At 31.9% G+C, this 18,929-nt stretch overlaps 1 protein-coding gene across 4 annotated transcripts in view; it reads left to right on the forward strand.

Annotated features, from left to right (window-relative positions):
• Window positions 1–14,130: 14,130 nt before the first annotated feature.
• The window catches only part of LOC118199700 (CUGBP Elav-like family member 2), an 807,763-nt gene continuing 802,964 nt past the window's right edge, over window positions 14,131–18,929 (forward strand). For 2 of the 4 annotated variants that reach the window (XM_085807858.1, XM_085807857.1), the window contains exon 1: window positions 14,131–14,705. The gene's annotated coding sequence lies outside the window, so the exon portion shown is untranslated. The remainder of the gene's footprint in view (window positions 14,706–18,929) is intronic. The other 2 variants (XM_085807855.1, XM_085807861.1) reach the window with 2 other exon arrangements.

Genomic DNA, 18,929 nt, shown 5'->3' on the forward strand with positions numbered 1-18,929 from the left:
TATTTTATATTAAATCTCCATTGTACTGTCATAAGTGACTCATGTTTAGCGAATTCTAAGATATAGTAAGCTGTTTTCGCAACTGAATGCCATATTTGCGTATATTATCACTTAGCGACTGAATTTAAAATTAGGTGATAGGGCTGTTATTTTAGGTAAATAAGGGGTTAATAATGAATTCAAAATTGAAGAGATTATTTATATACTGAGATGCAGCTTTGTGCTATATACGTTCGAGTTATTTTACTTTACACTTTCGAAACCCCGATAGTGATAATGCTTCAGCCTGTACTCTCGGTTATAAAGTTTCTTAAAGTAAGTTGCAAAATCATACTCTCAACATTTATCAATGAGCAAATTGTAATTAGAAATTTATTATGCTTTAGTCTGTGTGTGTTGGGGGGTTCCGCTGTTTTACACCGACTCAATAGAATAAGTTTCCTGCAATATTTCTAGTTGGTAAATTGTTTGTTTAAATTGAATTGTAATATTTATTATTTAGACATTTCATTACTTTTATCAACTAATTTTTGCGCTTGTTTGGGCAGCAGTTTTTAAATTGTTTAAGTACCGCTATTGGCGTAATTATTTCAAAGCATTATGCTGCAAATGTTTGCAAAGGAATTTCTTTGAATGCTTAATAAGAATTTCATCAAAAATAAAGAAGTTGGATACCACTTTTAAAGATTGTTGCTGCTTTATCTTAAACACAAATATTTATCTCCAAAAGAATTAGTTATTGTTTTATAACACCTTCCCACCTTCCTAAATTCGGTGTCTGAATGTGTAGGGTCAACAATAGATAATCGAAGACTGACAGTAAGTTAGTAAATTCATTCTTGATATCTCGATTACAACAACGAATTTTGAGCATACGAAAATGATAATTTGTTATAATTGATTGAGCCATAATGAATATTTTAAAAATAAAAGTATTAAGTCATACATACTGTAGATGGACCATATAAAATGATTTTATAACTTTTTTTTTTTTTTTTTTCCTTTATTTTTTTCCTTCTCTTTTCCTTAGAAAATTTATTCCAAGTGAAATTTTCATACTGTTGAAACTGCTTTCATAAAATTCTTCAGGATAATAAACTTTATAATTCAAAATACATGCTTAGTTCAGTATTTTAGGTAATAACGCCCGTAACCACTTTTCACGAAACTCTGTATAACTCCGAGTAAAAGTTTTAAAGCTTTTATCCAATCCCACATATTGATTACCTTTTAAAAACCAATCGTGTCAATCCCATTGCTCTACCCTCTAAGGGAAAATTGGAGGAACTGTTCGCAGTTCAATCTAATTTCCTTAGAGAACTCTCTCTCTCTCTCTCTTTCACTTACCACTTTCTAGATATAAGGATGTAAAACTGTATGCTCCTGACTTTTTCTTACAAAAAGGCATCCTATTTTTTCACTAGTATGTTTTCTTTACACATTTTTTAGTTCGTTATTTGAAATAACAATTCAATTTACGTAAAGCTAATGCTGCTTATTCCATGACTGCTGTACATTATAATGTACAGCATAAACAGGAAAATCGTGAGAAAGTTTTTCCGTGAATAGAAATTATTACCATAAATGTTTCTTAAGGCATTACAAGCACATACACATGTATATAAAATTAGTAAGAATTAAAATTGCAATTGACGATTATGGGATATGCTACATGATTTTGAAATCGCATGCTGATTTCGAAAGTTTTACATTGCTGAAAGTGAAAACAAGATTCAAAAGGACTTAAAAATTTGCATATTGAGTTAGACGTTTAAAATCATGCATATAATATAAAAACGATAAAGAAATAGTTGACATCTCTGACATGGTTTTCTTCATAAAATAGCTACATGGTAATCTTTTCCCATGCTTGTATATTACTCAGCTAATGTGAACAAGTTAACTATTAAAGACTCGCAAGATAAAATTATAAAATCTAGAAAGATAAAATTATATATTTTAAAAACTAAGTTGCGCTTTACAGGCGAATGGATTTTAAAAATTCTGTATTACAAAACTGGAAATAATAATTTAAATATAAATAACAGTTTCCTTTTGTTCTTGATTACATATTGAAATTATTAGTACAAAATCCTTCTTTTACAGGTTGGGGAACATCGATTTCATTTCAGGTATTCCGATTTATTAAATATTAAATTCTACGGAATGAATAAGTTCAGAGTTAGTATTACTTGATCATTAAAGCAGAAAAACTTACAGTTACCCCTTATATCGAAAATATCTTTATATATGCGCGTTTTATAGAATTGTATGGCTTGAAAAGATAGGGTTCCGAAAGAGTCGAACCAATTTCATTTTAAGACTCAAAACCCCTTTCTTAGACAACCAATGCAATTAAAGTTATTGGACAACACATGAGCTAAGAGTTCTTCACTTTAATGCTTGACATTATAAATTATTTCAAGGTAATATTAGATAGAGCATTTTACATTAACCCTTACAAAGCATTAATAATTATTTATGGTCAGTTGTTCATATCAGTAAAAATATGTTTTTATATGATTACAGCTTTTAAAAGAAATCGGTGCTGAGTTCTGAAACGTGGTAGAAATGTCAAACGTAGATGAACAGTAAATGATTAAATTAGTATGGACTAATAGTGAAATGTGGACATGTGGGCTTACGTGTCCCGTTGTATTTAACATGGCTCTCATATTACTAAGATTTCATTTGACGTTTTTTCGTCCGAATCCATGTAGTAGTAGTTTTCACTAGCTATTTGAATGTGACTGAAAACGACTATTCTACGTTTATTTGGCGAAACTTCAAACACCTCCAGATATCTAGACAATGGACTTCGTAAGTGTTCAAAATCTAGCTTTCGAATTAATTCTGTTATGAAAATAATGCAGTACATTCTCTTTTCTAAACACGCGCTCATTTCTAGCTTGAACAGTATCAGATAAAACTCCAAAGCAGATTTCCTGATGTAACGTTATTAAATAACTTCCACATAAAATGACACATCAGATTACTTTAAAAAATTTTAAACAATGATCCAACCATTGACTCACGAAATTTAAATCAGCTGATAAAATCTTCATTTTCTATATTGAATTCTTAAAAGAAATTGCAATTTTTTTTTTTTGTATGTCTTGCCCTTTGAGTGGTAACTTTTAGTTTGATGACCCCTAATTAGCCGTCAGTTGTACAAACAAATCTAAGGGGAAATACGAAGACAGAAACAACGTATTGCCACTGTAAATCTATAAAGAACCTCACAAAAACGTTTCCTTGAAATTATCTAATCCTTTACATAAAGTGCCTTTTTTCTTAATTTTCAAACTTGAGAAAAATATTCCGTAATAAATTTTAAAACATTTGACTCTTTTCTCTGATTCAGCACTCATTTCCTGCATTGCAAAAAATATTCTTTGAAGTAGTTTTCCAGTAAGTTTTATTCTCGTCAGTAGATATTTCTATTTATAATATAAATTAAGATCCCACACTTGATATTTAATATGCAGAATGAAACTCTGCAAAAAACTACAACGTTGTTCTAAAATGTGAGTTTTGACGCATGAAAGATTACGAATTACGTGTTCATCAGAGTGCATCAGAATCCAGATTTACTCAAAATGCAATTTTGCCTTTACTATTTCGCAGGTCGCAAACAGCACTTTTTGAGGTTTCACTGTATTTTTAAATGTGTCGATCTTATCAGTTTAATGATTGGCGATGCTGGTTGTTGTATCTTTGAGCCCGGGCTCGAATGCCGGCCAGAGCATGAATGTTTGTATATATAAGTGTCTGTGTAGAATGAAGCACTTAAAATACTGATGAGTCACTTGAGTAGTAGTAGTAGATGGGTGGGAGATCCTCTAATGCGTACCCCTCTGGTGTTCTACATCAAACTGGGGACTAGGTGTATAGTTCCTGCGGTGTTGCCATTCTTCTATAACTAACGATGAAATTATGGTGTCTCGTCCACTTCTTCCTGTTCTGGTGTGTACGAGTATTTTTATATGTTGATACGGAAGAAATCTACTACCTATATATTTAAGAATAATTATCAAAGTTTGTGTATTCTGTTAAAATCGTTCTATATCTGGATACTTGGTGCTGTGAGATTATACTTATATAATTAATTGCGAAATTCGGGTGTCCCGTCCACTTCTTCCTGTATTAAAGTTTCTGCATTTTCTTAAAAGAGCTCCAGGTCTGTTGCACTAGAAATACAATATTCTTATCTACATTTACTGCTACCTTTTTTTAAATAAACTGCTTCTATTTTATTATTTTCACAAAAATCATACTCAAGGTTCTTTCTAGAGGAAACATAGATTATCTAAATACGTGGTAAATTAAGTCTGCTACCTTTGTTGTAACTTACACAACAGCCTTTTAAGGTAAAAGAGTGCAATCATATTAAAATACTGTAGTTCTATCAGAAGCACACTGCTAATTATCTGGGCTGTGTTATATTTTTCATGTAAAATACTCAGATGGAAAAAAAAATGACTGAAAGGCTCTGATGGGTGAATGCTTTGGTTTCTTGATACTTTCATGCTTTTCCTCTATATGCAGCATACATACGGATCAGCTGCCATTAGAAAGGTGACATCCATGAAATATTGAGCAGTGTCTCAATGAAAACGCATTGAACATTGAAACAAGCAGCGTTTGGCCATTTTTCCTACGTAAGACGTTGTTAGTCGGTTTGTGGAAATACACGAGTAATTAAGATGATAATAATAGAGCTTAATTTTGAAAACAAGGATCTGCGTTTTCCTTATGTTTTATATAAGGCTCTTACAGTCTAACTTACTTGTAGTCTACATAAATTTTTTTTTAAATTTTTGCTATGGGTAGTTTATATCATAGCACAAAAATCACTTCTTTTCTATATTATACAAATTTTAAGATAATTTTATATTCTAAACATAAGCAGAAGCAGCATTTTTAGTCAACTACATGAATGTTTAATCAAACTGCCTGCCTGAAGCAAATTTCTGAAATTACATTTTTCTTCACTTTCCTATTCATACGAATCGTGAAATATTTCATTTAAAATGTATTCAAAATGCATTTATCTCAGCAACAGAGATGCATTTATGTAAGAAATCCTTATGTACGGATGTACGGTACGTTTCTTTTCAGAGATTGCGTCCCCTTCAATTTCTTTTCCTTTTGTTTTCGCATTCATAACAGTGTGGGATGCAATGACTTTGTTTCCCATTTTTTATTAAACTCAGGTTTAGCCACGTGTCGCTCAAATTTTTTTACTATTTAAAAGCGAGATGTTATCTTTTATGTTTATTGCTTATTTTAATGAATAAAATTTTTTGAAACATTATCAAATAATAATAATAATAATAGTAATTGTTAATATTATTAGAAAAAGGAATTTCACTGGCATCTAAAACTGGTATTTTCCTGAAACAGATAAATAAACCTCTCTAAACTGCAGTTACTGACACTGTGTATATTAATTCTTTTCTATAAATTTTTCTCTGTTAAATAGCTGTAAATTATAGATTACTTTATGTTTAAAGAACAATTGTCCGTGGTTCGATTCCTGACGAAAACGGTTGCTATTTTTCATCTTTCCTGCTGCCAAAAATATACCTAATATCTCTACAATGTAATTTACAATTGTTACATGTTTATTGTTTGAAGTTAGAGACAAGAAAGAGCTTCCTTTGGAAAATGATTTTGGGTTCCGAATCACCCTATGCTTATCATATCAAAAATTATTGGTAATCAGTCCATGAAACTGGAGAATTTCTGAAAGGTTTCAGAAATACAGAAATATAAAGGCACTTAATGAAGAGGTTTAAGCCTTGTTCTAACTTTGGTATCATTGCAGTATGTATGCGAAGTGAGTTGGCAAGCGTCATTGATCAGATATTTTTTTACTGTTACACAGGGCATTGCTTTAGTTGTCCATTTCTCATTTCCTCCACGTTAAGTAGATCAGCAATGGCCAGATCCCGAAGCTGTTGCCGAATTTAGTGATGCAACTTATATTTCCATTTAAAAAACAGTCAAATTAAGACAGAGAAGATTATGAAAATGTTTGCAAAATTGTGAGCAAAAAGAGCTGAGAAAAAATAAATACAGCTTTTTTCAGATTAGTAAAGTTTCCAGTTAGTTAATTAAAACCAAAATATTCCATACCTTAATGTGTAAAATTCACAGAGTTATCCTTAGCATATTGTTCCAAGGAGCCAGGTACAAATTTAATAACGAATGCCTGTTCAACTCAAAATGGAAATCTTAATATTTAAAACAAGAATTGTTTAATAGCTGCTTCCTATATTTTAAAAAGATTTTAACTTAATTAAGTAATCAGCTTGGAAAAATGTTTATGCTAATACAGTTAGTTATTAAACATCTAGAATTTTCGCACCCTTCCCCAAAATGGCATCTGAAATGAAATTAGCAGTGCCCTAGGTTCAGAGTTATACATAATGAGAAAGATTATATGTACCTATGATTTTTTGGACTCTCATCAGGACAGGAGCCAGAGCGGTGCATCCTGTACAGCTGCACTGGGCGGTAGAATTTCAGCAACATTTTCAGAATGTAGAGAAAAACTAAGCATCAAAATTTAGGAAAAGTAAGTTGTTTTTTACTTCCTTGTACGAAGTAAAAAGGAAGTATTGTAATCGCGAAAAGTTTCAGGCAGCATATTTCAATGAAAATATCCATTTTGACCGCTATCGAATGCAATTTAACGATGGTTTTGCGTGATATCTGTACGTAAGGACAGAATAATATACTGTTTTCCTTCAACAAAATTATAAAACTGCTTTAAAATTAATTCTGAAGAGAATTTTTCGTGGCGTCTGTACGAACGTATGTACGTACGTGCGTACGTACGTACGTATCTCGCATAACCCAAAAACGAGTAGCCTCGGAACGTTGAAATTTTGTATATAGGACTGCTATAACATGTAGATGTGCACCTCGTATTTTGGTTGCAATCGGCCGCACCAAACGTATATAAATATATTTATATATATATCCACTCTGTTACCCGGCTCAGTGATCTCAATTTCTTTACTCTTATATGTTTGTAAATTGTACATTTTTTGCTTTAAAAATGATTGAATTATGTTGTTCCTATCTTCCGGTTAAGGTTTTTATGCCTTTAGTAAATCTCTATGCAATATTTTTAGAATTATCAACAATTTTAAAGTTGTTTAAGTGCCGCTAAGCCTAATACTTCTCTTGATGGCGGCCATTGATGTTTACATTTGAAACAGGAGACTAGTGGATTTGTTGCCCATCTAGAGAAACTTAGCTTCGCAACAACAAAGATAACACATTCATTTATTATTGCCAATTAAATCATGCTTAATTCTTTCTGGAATTTTTCGAGGAAATAAGTGTTTAAGATTTACTTCGTAATTTTTAATATAGATATTTTGAGTTTTTATGTATTTTTGCCTTCTCGCGAAGTGAGAACTGAATTAATTAAATGAGAAATACTCAATCGTCTGTGAAAAACTGTTTCTTTTTTTGTTTGCTTAATTTCTTTTATACATCATTTTAGCTTTATTATAGTATTTGAGTAGAACATGTGGCAACGATTAGATAATTCTATTCTTTAAATGATATAAATTTTGTGCATTATGAGTTATAATATGAACGAAATATATAAGTTAACTGTTATATAATTATTGGATTATATAACAGTTAACTTAGTTTCCGTTATATAATTATTATATAAGTTAACTGTTATATAATTTTTAATACTGTTAAGTAAATCTAGCGCCAGAGTGTCGCTATGGTAAACAAATACTAGAGTGAATTTTAAAGAATGCATTTATTCTATTGTGGTTTATGCGCTGTCGGCGAAGTAGATTTAATTCAATCCAATAAGTTTAAATGAAATGCAAGAAAAAATGCTTACAATTTAATATTCCGTACAAGGAAGTCATGTGGTGTACACATCAGATTTTTTTAATTTATGGAAGCAATGGCCAGCAAAATTTTCGGGTGGAAATATTATCAGAATTTAGGAAGTCATCGCGCGTCAGAAAGTGGGATCAGTAGATTGCACCGGACAGTAACATGCCTGGCGCCGGACTCAGAATAATGAACCATAACGGATTGAATAAAATGGAATTTTATTCGAGGTTCAGACTTGGTGCGTGAAGGTGCAGTTGCCCCTCGCTCCCTATTTTTTGACTTCGCTGATTTTATATATATATATTTTTTCGTTTTATTCTATGTGTTTTATGTTTATCAGATAGCCTGCCTCAGTAAAGGTAGGCGACCAGTGTAACTCTGATTCAAAGACCCCGTGTTTCTGAGACTCCTTTGCCGATGCTTTATTTTTCTTCTTCTTTCCCCTAGTAGTTTAGTAATTTCGTTCCCCTGATGAGGAATGACCTTTAACTCCCCTCAAAACCGATTGAGTGTTTTAATACATGTACGCTAAATACAAAGTTGTTATTGCGATTATGATTGTCACAATGGCGTGTTTCTCTTCTATTCTAATGAACCATAATTCTCCAGGAAGAGATTTAGCATAATTTGCGCAGCCTAGTTTTTTGAGCTATCTGTGTATCAATCCAGTGGTTTAAACATAGGTCAGATTACATGAAAATAAATTGAACGTGTAAAGTATTAGTTCTAACGCTTTCATTACAAGCATGTGTACATAAAAATGCCAAATATTTAATCATTAATATACAGTTAATACTACTACATAATTTTTTATGCATTTTATTGAAATATATATATATATATATATATATATATATTTTTTTTTTTTTCGAGGAAAAATAAAACTCAAGCTCTAACGTCATAGCTCTTTTCGAGGAAATGTTTCCTTTCCTTTTTCGTTCAGCTGGTTAAACACGTCTAAACATTTCTCAAAGTTTATAAGGTATTTCTCCCGCCTTTTTGGCATGCCTTCGCGGTGTGGTGGTCTGCACGCTGGGCGCGCATTCCAGAAGTCCGTGGTTCGATTCCCGCGAAGGCGTTGCTAATTTTTCATCTTTCCTGCTTCAAAAATACCTAATGTCTCTACAAGTTTATCACTAAAGGACTGGCTTTAATATGTAATATATTAACTTTAATATGCACAATACTAAAAATATTCTATATACATAAAACAAGGATCGAACAGCAATATAATATAAAAGTTGAGTGATTAAGTACCGCGAAATAAAACGTTCGCTGTAGTTTAATCAGTTGTTCCTTCTTCATATATGGTGTGTTCTAAAGAGAGGGCTATATGGTTTTATTTACTTAAATAATTGATCCTAGACACATTTATCAAAATTCTAATTATCCGAATCAACTGAAAATACAGCCGATTCGGAAAATTGGGAATCACGTTATCTTTTCTCCCTGCCCCAAATACATATTTACTGCAATACAAGCAAGGAAATTTTCCTTTTTGTTTATCCTGTTTATTAAATGGATGATTATTCAGTTGAAAAAGTATTTTCCTTCTCTTGAACAAATTGAAAACACACTTATTTCGTAAAACTGAATGGGGAAATTATATTTTATGTGCACACAACTAATTCCTGTTTCAAATAATATTTGTTTACTTAAACTCTAAACTAAACACATAATCTTGTTTTATGTTTACTTGTCAAAATAACTCAAGTATATTAAATCAGTAAAACACGCAACCCACTTCCGATGAAGATTCTAACCTTATGCTGTAAACGATGCAGAATTCACACACCATTCACTCATAGATTGATCCGATCACAGATCGGAGCGCAGCGCCCGTGGCTTATTTCAGATGCGTCCTCATTACCAGCGTCTGAAAGCGTGCATTATTTTATACATGCACTTCTTATCTTTTAGTAATTACGTGCATATATAATCTTTATTTTATAAAAATATACATAGTTCAAAACATAACTATTTTGTTTGTTTATTTATGATTTAAAAATTAAATAATTTGAATTTTTTTTTGAAAAACTCAACCATGTATATTCGATGGTTGTTATTTTTTTTTTTTTTTTTTTTTTTCCGTTTTCGTAGCAACATGCTTCCCGACCTGTGGGTTAGTGAACGGCCTTTCTCAAGCTAATCGGTTATACTGGGCGGTTGCTCATGATTTCCTAGTCAGTACAGATTACGATTCCTGACTCGGTAGCTGCTGAATTTCTAAAATTCGACGGTATCAACTGGGAATTGTGTGAGAGTAGATCATTGTGTGCTAGCTGTATAGTGATATTAGGACGAGAAGATATCGTAGAAGCTGTATTATAACCATCTGATAATTATTCGGCTACAAACACAAGAGCTGTAGGGCATGGGTTGAGTGTGAGCCAACCAACCGTTTGGAAGACTTGAAATAAGAAAGAAATGCTTCCATATCATTTGAGGGAAGTTTAGGCGTACAAACCGGACGATAATCTTCTGCGTGTTGATACTACCCGCTAATATCTGCAACAAGCTGCAGGAGTCCCCTTTGTACATCTCATTCATTGATGAGGCTTTGTTTGCTACGTTCACTAATGAGGCTTTATTACCACAATTCTCATCATTGGGCACATGATAATCTACTTGGCATGAGACATATCAACCACGAAAGATTCTCCATTATTGTTCAAGCTGGCATGGTACATAACTATTTAGTAGGATAACATTTTATCTAGTCACTTGAACGGCCATACTTACGGCATATTTTTACAATATATCTTGCAGGAACTTTCCTTCCGATGCTCCTCAACCTGTTCGCACACGAATGTGTTCCAGCACGATGAGACAGCTAGTGATAAAAACTATCTCGGAGCTACTTACGGCTCCCGTTAGATGGAAGGAGATATAACTGTTTCATGGCCACCATGATCCTTAGATTTGATATTCTTCCGGAGAAACATTAAGAAAATGATCTACGAAAGTATCATTTAGTACACTCAAGATGTGGGGCACCAGACTATCATTTGCTGTTAGAAATATGCATGAAATGTTTGAGATCTTTTCTAATGTATGCAAATAAATCGGCGCTTCTTTCATTCTTGCGCTAATCCTGGTGGTCCCATTTTAAGAGAACTTATTGTGAAAAGACAACTATAATTAAAATCATTAAAATAAAAATAATATCATTAATCATTAAAATTTTGTTTCTTTTGACTTTGTATGTCTTCTTAACTGTTTTTTCTAGCTTCCTCCCAAGCCAGCACATTAATACGCCATTTCTTTAGATACATTCCATTACAAATTTGCTTATTTCGGTCCTCTCTATCTGCTTTTATATTTTTGCCAGATAGTTTATAATCATCCTCTATAAGTTATGTTATGGAGATCCAAATAGAACTCCTCTCCTCGTACAGGTGCTTTTACCTCTTGAACGAAAACCAAATTTGGATAAATTTTATTTAATATTGAAGCTCTTCAGCAACATCAATTAAATGCGAGAGGGGAATATGTGTCGTAGTTTCATGATTAATTGCTTTTTTCGCATTAGAAATTATATCCGTCCTCTTCATATCACACGCGTCAAAGGTTTACATTCTATATTAAAAATTCTTTCAAAAATAATGCTACTCATATTCACGTTATATCCGTATTATGAGCTTTATAATGACATATTCTAAAATTTATATGTATAAGATAGAAATAGAATTTAAATTTTGAACCCCTTAATCTCTTTTTTAATTACTAAATTCTCCTTTCAAAATTCCATCTAATTTTATTATATAACGTGTTCTGCTTTATTTCAACTAAAATTAAATTCGCAATCATTGATTAGTACATTATATGAAATAATGCTAAAGCTAATTAAACAGTTCTAACTGCAGCATATCATTGGGCGTTTGAACCCACTAACCCGGCGATAAAAACATTGAAAACTGATAGTTCGACTATTTTTCAAGTCCCGCAAACATGTTAACTGCGTGAGATTATTATTATTTTTATTATTATTATGTAATTTCGCCATGTGTGACGTAAATTCAAACTAGTTTTCTTTAAGGGTAGGTTGGACTCCGAAATAGTTAAAAACGGGCTGAAATTCAGAGTTTAGCTTTTGCGCTCAAAATATTCAGCATACTTAACCGCACTGTATGCAAAAAGCCGTATTCAACTATTTTAATTTTTGAAGAAATTATAAACATATAAAACGTGTGACCAATACAATCTCTGCTCTTTGAATTTTGGAGAAAATATAAACAAATATATGTTAACGGATATTTCCTTGTGTAATTTGAATATATAACTCTTTATTATTCCAACTAGGAATGTCAGTATCACTAACTGTTAATGAATTTAAATTAGGAGGTGTAAATGCATACATAGATCAAGAATAAGCAATGTCGCTCTCACTAGCTGTTGCAGAAAAGTTTGGTTAGAGTCATCTGAACAAGAGCAAAAAAAAATTCTTTTCCTACTTTGGAAAAAAATATAGTAGTAAAAGGTACTATAAAAGATAATTTTAATGGCGCATTGAATTTTAACATTTTTAATCAACACAAAGAATAAAGTGAATTGTTTCTATCCATAGTTTCGAATCATATAACAAATTCTGATAACATATTTATTTCCATTGTATTGCATATTATTAGTTTAAAAGCACACGTATGTGAAGAAAATAATATTTAACATTTTAAATTAATTTAAAATTTAGTTTAATTTAATATACGCACGAACCCGTATACGTGGAATCGCGTTTATGCATGAATGCTATATCTGTAATCAAATCATTCTAAAATGAAGAAAGATAACTAAGCAGCTAAAGATATAAACTAGGTATTTAACCCGCCTTCTGTAATGCTACATTAAAATTTAATTCAAAGCTGATAACCTGAAGATTTTTTATCCTTCTTTGTCTGTGGAGGCAAGCTTTTAAATGCACTCCCTTGTAGAGACATTAGGTTAATTGGAAGAAGGAAAGATGAAAAATTAACAACGCCTCCGCCGGGAATCGAACCACGGACATCTGGAATACGCGCCCAGCGTGCAGACCACCACACCACGAAGGCATGCCAAGAAGGAGGGATAAATACCCTATATACTCTCCCTTTTAAAGGGCTACTGGGGTATTTTAGGGACTCAGTCGCCAAATCCTGGGTGAGGAGAATCATCATCCAACAGCCTTTTAGCTCGAGAGCCACTTGTAGAGACATTAGGACTTTTTAAAAGCCGGAAAGATGAAAAGTTAGCAACGCCTTCGACGGGAATCGAACCGCGGACCTCTGGAATACGCGCCCAACGTGCAGATCACCACACCACGAAGGCATGCCATGAAGGCGGGAGAAATACCTTTATACCCTTATCATACTTTTGTCATCATTCCTTGCAACTTGATGTAAGAATAGGTGTATACGCATAATTACTTTTGCAGACCTTTTTTTCTTCCATATAAGAAATTAACTTTTATGGAAAACTCCTTCAGAGTAGCTTGATAAATTGTAGCAAGGAAACGAAACTCATTCTAGATCTGCATTCATTAATCACTTAATTGATTGAAAAATTTTTGAAAATTTGCACTGAACTTAAGTTTCTCCTCCGCTTTAGGTTTAAAAGTTGATTAAGTTTAAAAGTTTATTTATGGAAATAAAACTTTAGTTTGCTATCCTTAAGTAATTATTAAGCTTGCACTGGTCATTACTTAATATAACTAATATTATAGCATTCAGTACAACTTTAAATAATTTAAATAATTCATGAAAATCCGCATAAAAAAGTTCCGTGAATGAATTTAAAACTTTGCTCATTATTTAATTTCGCTATTAAGAATTTACAAAAAAGAATAGCAGTATTTGTTTGCTATCCATTTAAGTTTCTCTTTAATTTCTGTGCAAATTAAAAAGAATTGATAGAGTAAAAACATTTGAAAGCATCTAATAAATTATTTTTAAACTGCTTTTCGTACTTGATCGAAAAATATATATTCTCGTAATTGATTTTTCATGTAATCTCATAAGCTGGGACGAGACAAACATTTCGTTGAGGAAAAAAATTATCTTTAGCAATGATTTGTTTTTTAACCCCTGTTATCCACATGTAATAACACGAGCGCGTTTCTTTGGACAGTACTGTTGTTGTCTGTTGCTTCAAAGATCCCTGGTCCCGGATTGGTCCGACGGGTGGCTCAGACTCCCCAAACGTCTAAAGTGGAGACGACCGGCATCCCCTACGCATGCCCCGAATCCCTATCCATTCGTGCAGCTGACTGTTTTCTCCTGCATTCGAAGCTCACCTGCCGCCAAAGGCATTCAAGCTTGGGACTAGTGACTGGTGAAACGCACGTTTTACCCGCTCCTCTTGAAAGGACTTAGCCGTAAACGCATGGTGTTTTGACTCACTCTTAGTATTGAGCGCTGCTTTTTGCAGAGAGTCTAGAAAGTTGTGGCTATGTAGAAACAGTGCATTTTCGATCTCGGGAGAAAAGGGGAAAAGTTTACTTCTTAAGTACAAGTTTGTGACTTAATTGAGACAGTTGTCCACTTTTATCTTCGTACAGCTATTCACTGACTGTGCAGCGGATTCATTGTAGAAGTAGCGCACGTGCACTGTCAGGACGGACTGAGATGTAGAGGTGTTTAACATTCGTCACTCCTGTGTGGTGTGCACCTGTTCTCCTCAATCGGATCGCGGATAACTGCCGCTGCAGATAGTCACACTGTTTTTTTTAACTTACAGTTTATTCAAAGTTCTGAATTTCTGTAACTGATACCATCGCAGGCAAAAAAAATTACAGATCATTTACATTTTGTAGAAGAATGTAGAGGGACTTCCAAAACTCAATAATACCTGGGGTGAGTATATTATGCATCTAATTAAAATTTATTGCGGCTTGCGTATAGTTGGTGTGACACATCTCGCGCTTAATCATTGCTCTCTTGCGGATTATTTACAAAAATGCCCTCTTGTTAATTAAAGTTTCAGAAATTTCAAAAATCGGATGACGTCTCTCGTACATCCATTCGACTATATCTGTAACGAAATTTTTCGAGTTTTAAATTCGCCTGCCCAGTTGATGTTTTTAAACTATTGATCCTTCTTGTGGTAATTAGGTCTTATATAATGGGAAGTAGAAGTGTTTTTATGTAAAGTATCCGGTATGGATATTAAATATAATTTATTCTACTATTACTGCCAAACTAAAATAGGGCATTTTCCTTTTCACTGCTAGAAGGGAAAAAAAGTCAATTTTGATTTATTAATTAAGTTTATTACTCATGATTTTTCTTCAGTGAGTCACTGTATTATCAAAGTCTTACTGAATATTATTTGAATATTAACTAATAGGTAGCACGTTTCTTTTTTCTTTTCTCTTACGTTGAAGACAATATAGATTTCGAAAACATTACACAAACCTGGATCCGACTTTTATAGTTATCTTACAGTTTACTGAAATAATTTGAGGATACTGATGATGTTTTGAATTTTGCTTATCAAGGGTAACAGATCCATTGTACGAATATCTTTGTTTATAAGACTGTATGATATTTGAATTACATCGTTTCAGTATTGTCGGTGCAAATATACAGATTCGGGTATACTTAAATAGCTCGCTGTTACTTCAACGGAATTAAACACTTGAACATTATAATTATAAAGTGTTTTATATATTTGATTACCCCATATGCAGAGGCAGCTGTTTCTTGCCATTGGGCTTGTATATATTACAAAGCTTTCTTCAGCTTTAATATTACTCGTTCGCTTATTACACTTAAGCATGTATATATTAATTACTTAACAACAGAAGTTTTTTAATACACGCCAATAAAATTGCTTTAAATAATTTACGGATCGTTTCCTCATTTAAATATTAATCTTATTTCTCGGAGCTTTCCTACTTTTCTTTTAATATCAAATAACCAAAAATAAGAAAAAAGAAAAAAGGACAGCTTTCGAGACAATGAGAAAGGAGGGCACCGATTTATTAAATTTACATCGTAATGAAAAAAATTCTCTCAAGGTATTAACCTCTGGTATCTTAATAAATGGTTACTCTTCCTCTTGTTCACAGTCGAATAATTATTACACAGCATCTTATCTTACTGAAGTAGGAAGAAAGATGGGGATTTATATATTTAATCTGTCTTTTGAAAATGAGTAAGTTTTGAATTTCGTTTAACTGTAAGATTTATTTTGTTTTACATGAAATAGGATAACGACGTTTTTATGCTTTTATTTAGCTTTTGTCAAACATTAGCAGTTTAAGCTTTAATATTGAGGAAATAACAATAAATAGCTTTTTACTCGATAACATCGAACTAATTATATTTGGGTGAGTAGCCAGTTAGCCTCGAATGTTCGGTTAGATCAAATCCTCTTAATACGTTCTAATAAGCTATGTCATCACCTAAAAGTTATACATTTTAAATTAAGTTAATGTGTACTGAGACGAAGTTTAATAAAATTCCTAAAAACCAAAAATACCATTTCTACAAAATATAAATAATAAGAGGATAAATTTACTACTACTGTTTTTATTTTTCGTCATCATTTTTGACATCTTTATTCCAATCTTTGCAATAATTAACATTTATTAAATTCTTGTTGTGAACTTCTATAAAAAAATTTTGCTCAACAACATAATAAAGCGGAAAAAATAAGTGCGTCGATGTTTTGAACTTTAACATTTATATCACAGATACTCAAATCATCTTATTGGGAAGAATGTTGAAGGTTCATATTTCTTATAGTGTTGAACTTTAATTGCTGAAAATGTTTTGAAATAATGTGCTTTTGTGAGCGCTTTCAATTAGCTTAAAGATGTGCAAAGACAGCATTATTAAACATTTAATCTAGTGCGGGTATTCCCCGTTTATAAGTTAGTTATGCAGAAAATCAGAAATTATCAAAATACAAAACTGATTTTTTCCCAAATCCATTTTGGTCACCAAAAATTATAGCTAGCCCTTTATATAGCGTCCTCGAATCGTGTGCAATCTAAGTAGGGCTATTAATAAAAAATATTACGAAATAAATAAAAGCATGTCTATAAATATTAAAAATAGTACGAATTTGATCGAATTTCTTTCGTTCTGTTTATATAGATGTAAAACGTCCTGACATTGAAATCAGCTTTCCAGACTCTTTCAGTACTGAATTGCTTTTAATTACTCATGTTTTTTTATTAGTAAGTGGATTATGGCAGTGACATTTTTTATTTTGGGTAATTAAAATTTAGCATCAAACAAAGTCCCTCCTGCTGTCTTGAAACCTTGAAAACACTATTATTAAGTTATATTACTCACTAAAGTGATATTACTTACTTTATAGTCTTTCGCACTAAATATTCCACAAACTATCAATTTGCTACTTATAATTTACTACTTATTATGCTTTTACGTAAATTAATTTCCTAATGATTAAAAGTTAAAACTGAGAAAACAAGTTCCACACATTTATTGATACATTGTTATTTTTAATATGCCTGTTTTGTTTATATAAGCTTATCTCCTATTCCGTAATTTAATACACAGCGCTATCATTCATACTAAATGACTTATCAGAACTTAAAAGAACGTAAACGCTAAAAAAAGAAAATATGTTTTCATAAGCTGTGTAATTATGACAGAGGTTTATCTAATAAACATAACTTCCAACACGATTTTATTGCTATGAATTTCTTGCGGCACTAAAATTTCTATTCTCAGTTTTAACACGTCATTCTTTTGGGTTTGAATTGGTATATTTATTCATTTTGATGCATTCCAAGAAGACCTTAAGCGTTTAAATTTCATTGTTAACAATGATGTTTAACTTTCCTTACAATAACCCGTAAACTTTCGCAAACTCATTTCGAATTTACTTTTGTCACCTCTCCTTATTTTAGGTGTATGTCTGCTGATGTCAGCATTGTTTTCTATTGTTTCGCAAGAACTGAATAAGTTTCTTTTATTTTTAGCTAGCCGTAAGTGTCAGTTAGAGTGATAGCCAGTCGTGGAAATGTATATGTAACTTGAAGTATATGTTTATTTGTTTGAATGTTTATTTGTTTGTTTGAAACTTGAAGTATATGCTATGAAATTAAGGGCTTATTTTTTAATATTGATGCTTATGTGAAACGTTTTTTAATATAATGTAATCGATCCTTTTAATTAGTGATCATTTTATGATTATAATAATCGATTGGGTAGCATAACTTTGCTTTAAAAGGATATTCTTGTTTTATATTAAAATGTTTATTTACTAACCATAAACGCTGAAATATATCACATTAAAGTTTTGTGATGAGTGAAACTAATTGCAAACTAACAGTGGTGTTACTTAATAAAAAAAAGCTTCTAATTTAGGCTATCAAACTGTATCGGACGTTAAACCTTGTTCATAAAAGAGTTCTTTATTATTCATTAATTTAAGTATTGGAAATAAGTCAGTTAAAGTTTAAACGAAACTGTGAAATATTAAGTAAATAACATAACAGATAGCCCCCATCAGGGGCCAATTTAGTTAAGACCGCTGAATACTGGAAGCTGAAACAGGCTGGCCGCTTGGGTAGTTTATGTCGTTTTCTGCATATGCGAATTAATATGAGCCAGTTGCTTTTCGAAAATCTCCACGAAGGCATCCGTTCCCTTAGGCAGATGGTCCTCGTTCGCTTTGGAATTTTCGAATAACTTAACATAGCAGATGTAAGAGTTGCACTTTAATTTGAAAATTCAAAAATGGTATTACGCAGAATAGGTTTAGGGAAAAAAAACCTAAATTCCAAATTCCTTCAAAATTTCAAAATTTCCTGAATTTTAAAAATTCAGGAATATTTATGAAAATAATATGTAATTTTACGGAAAATTTTCATATGTGTTAAAATAAAAGAAATTTGGCTACTTCTGATATAGGTGGTATTTAAAAAAAATGCAACAACCTAACAATACAGTAGAATTAATAGTTTATTAAAGCACTTTTGATATGTTCTTAATAATTACAAATTCTTAATAATTTTTTTGTTTAAGTTGTTAACAAGTCAAGTAATAAAACCTTTTTTTAAAAAAATCATTGAATTCACGTGAAATCTCGTATTAAAT

This window comes from Stegodyphus dumicola, chromosome X1 (genome assembly GCF_044657685.1).
Source record: "Stegodyphus dumicola isolate Sdum_Otavi_A_Nest chromosome X1, ASM4465768v1".
NCBI lineage: Eukaryota > Metazoa > Arthropoda > Arachnida > Araneae > Eresidae > Stegodyphus > Stegodyphus dumicola.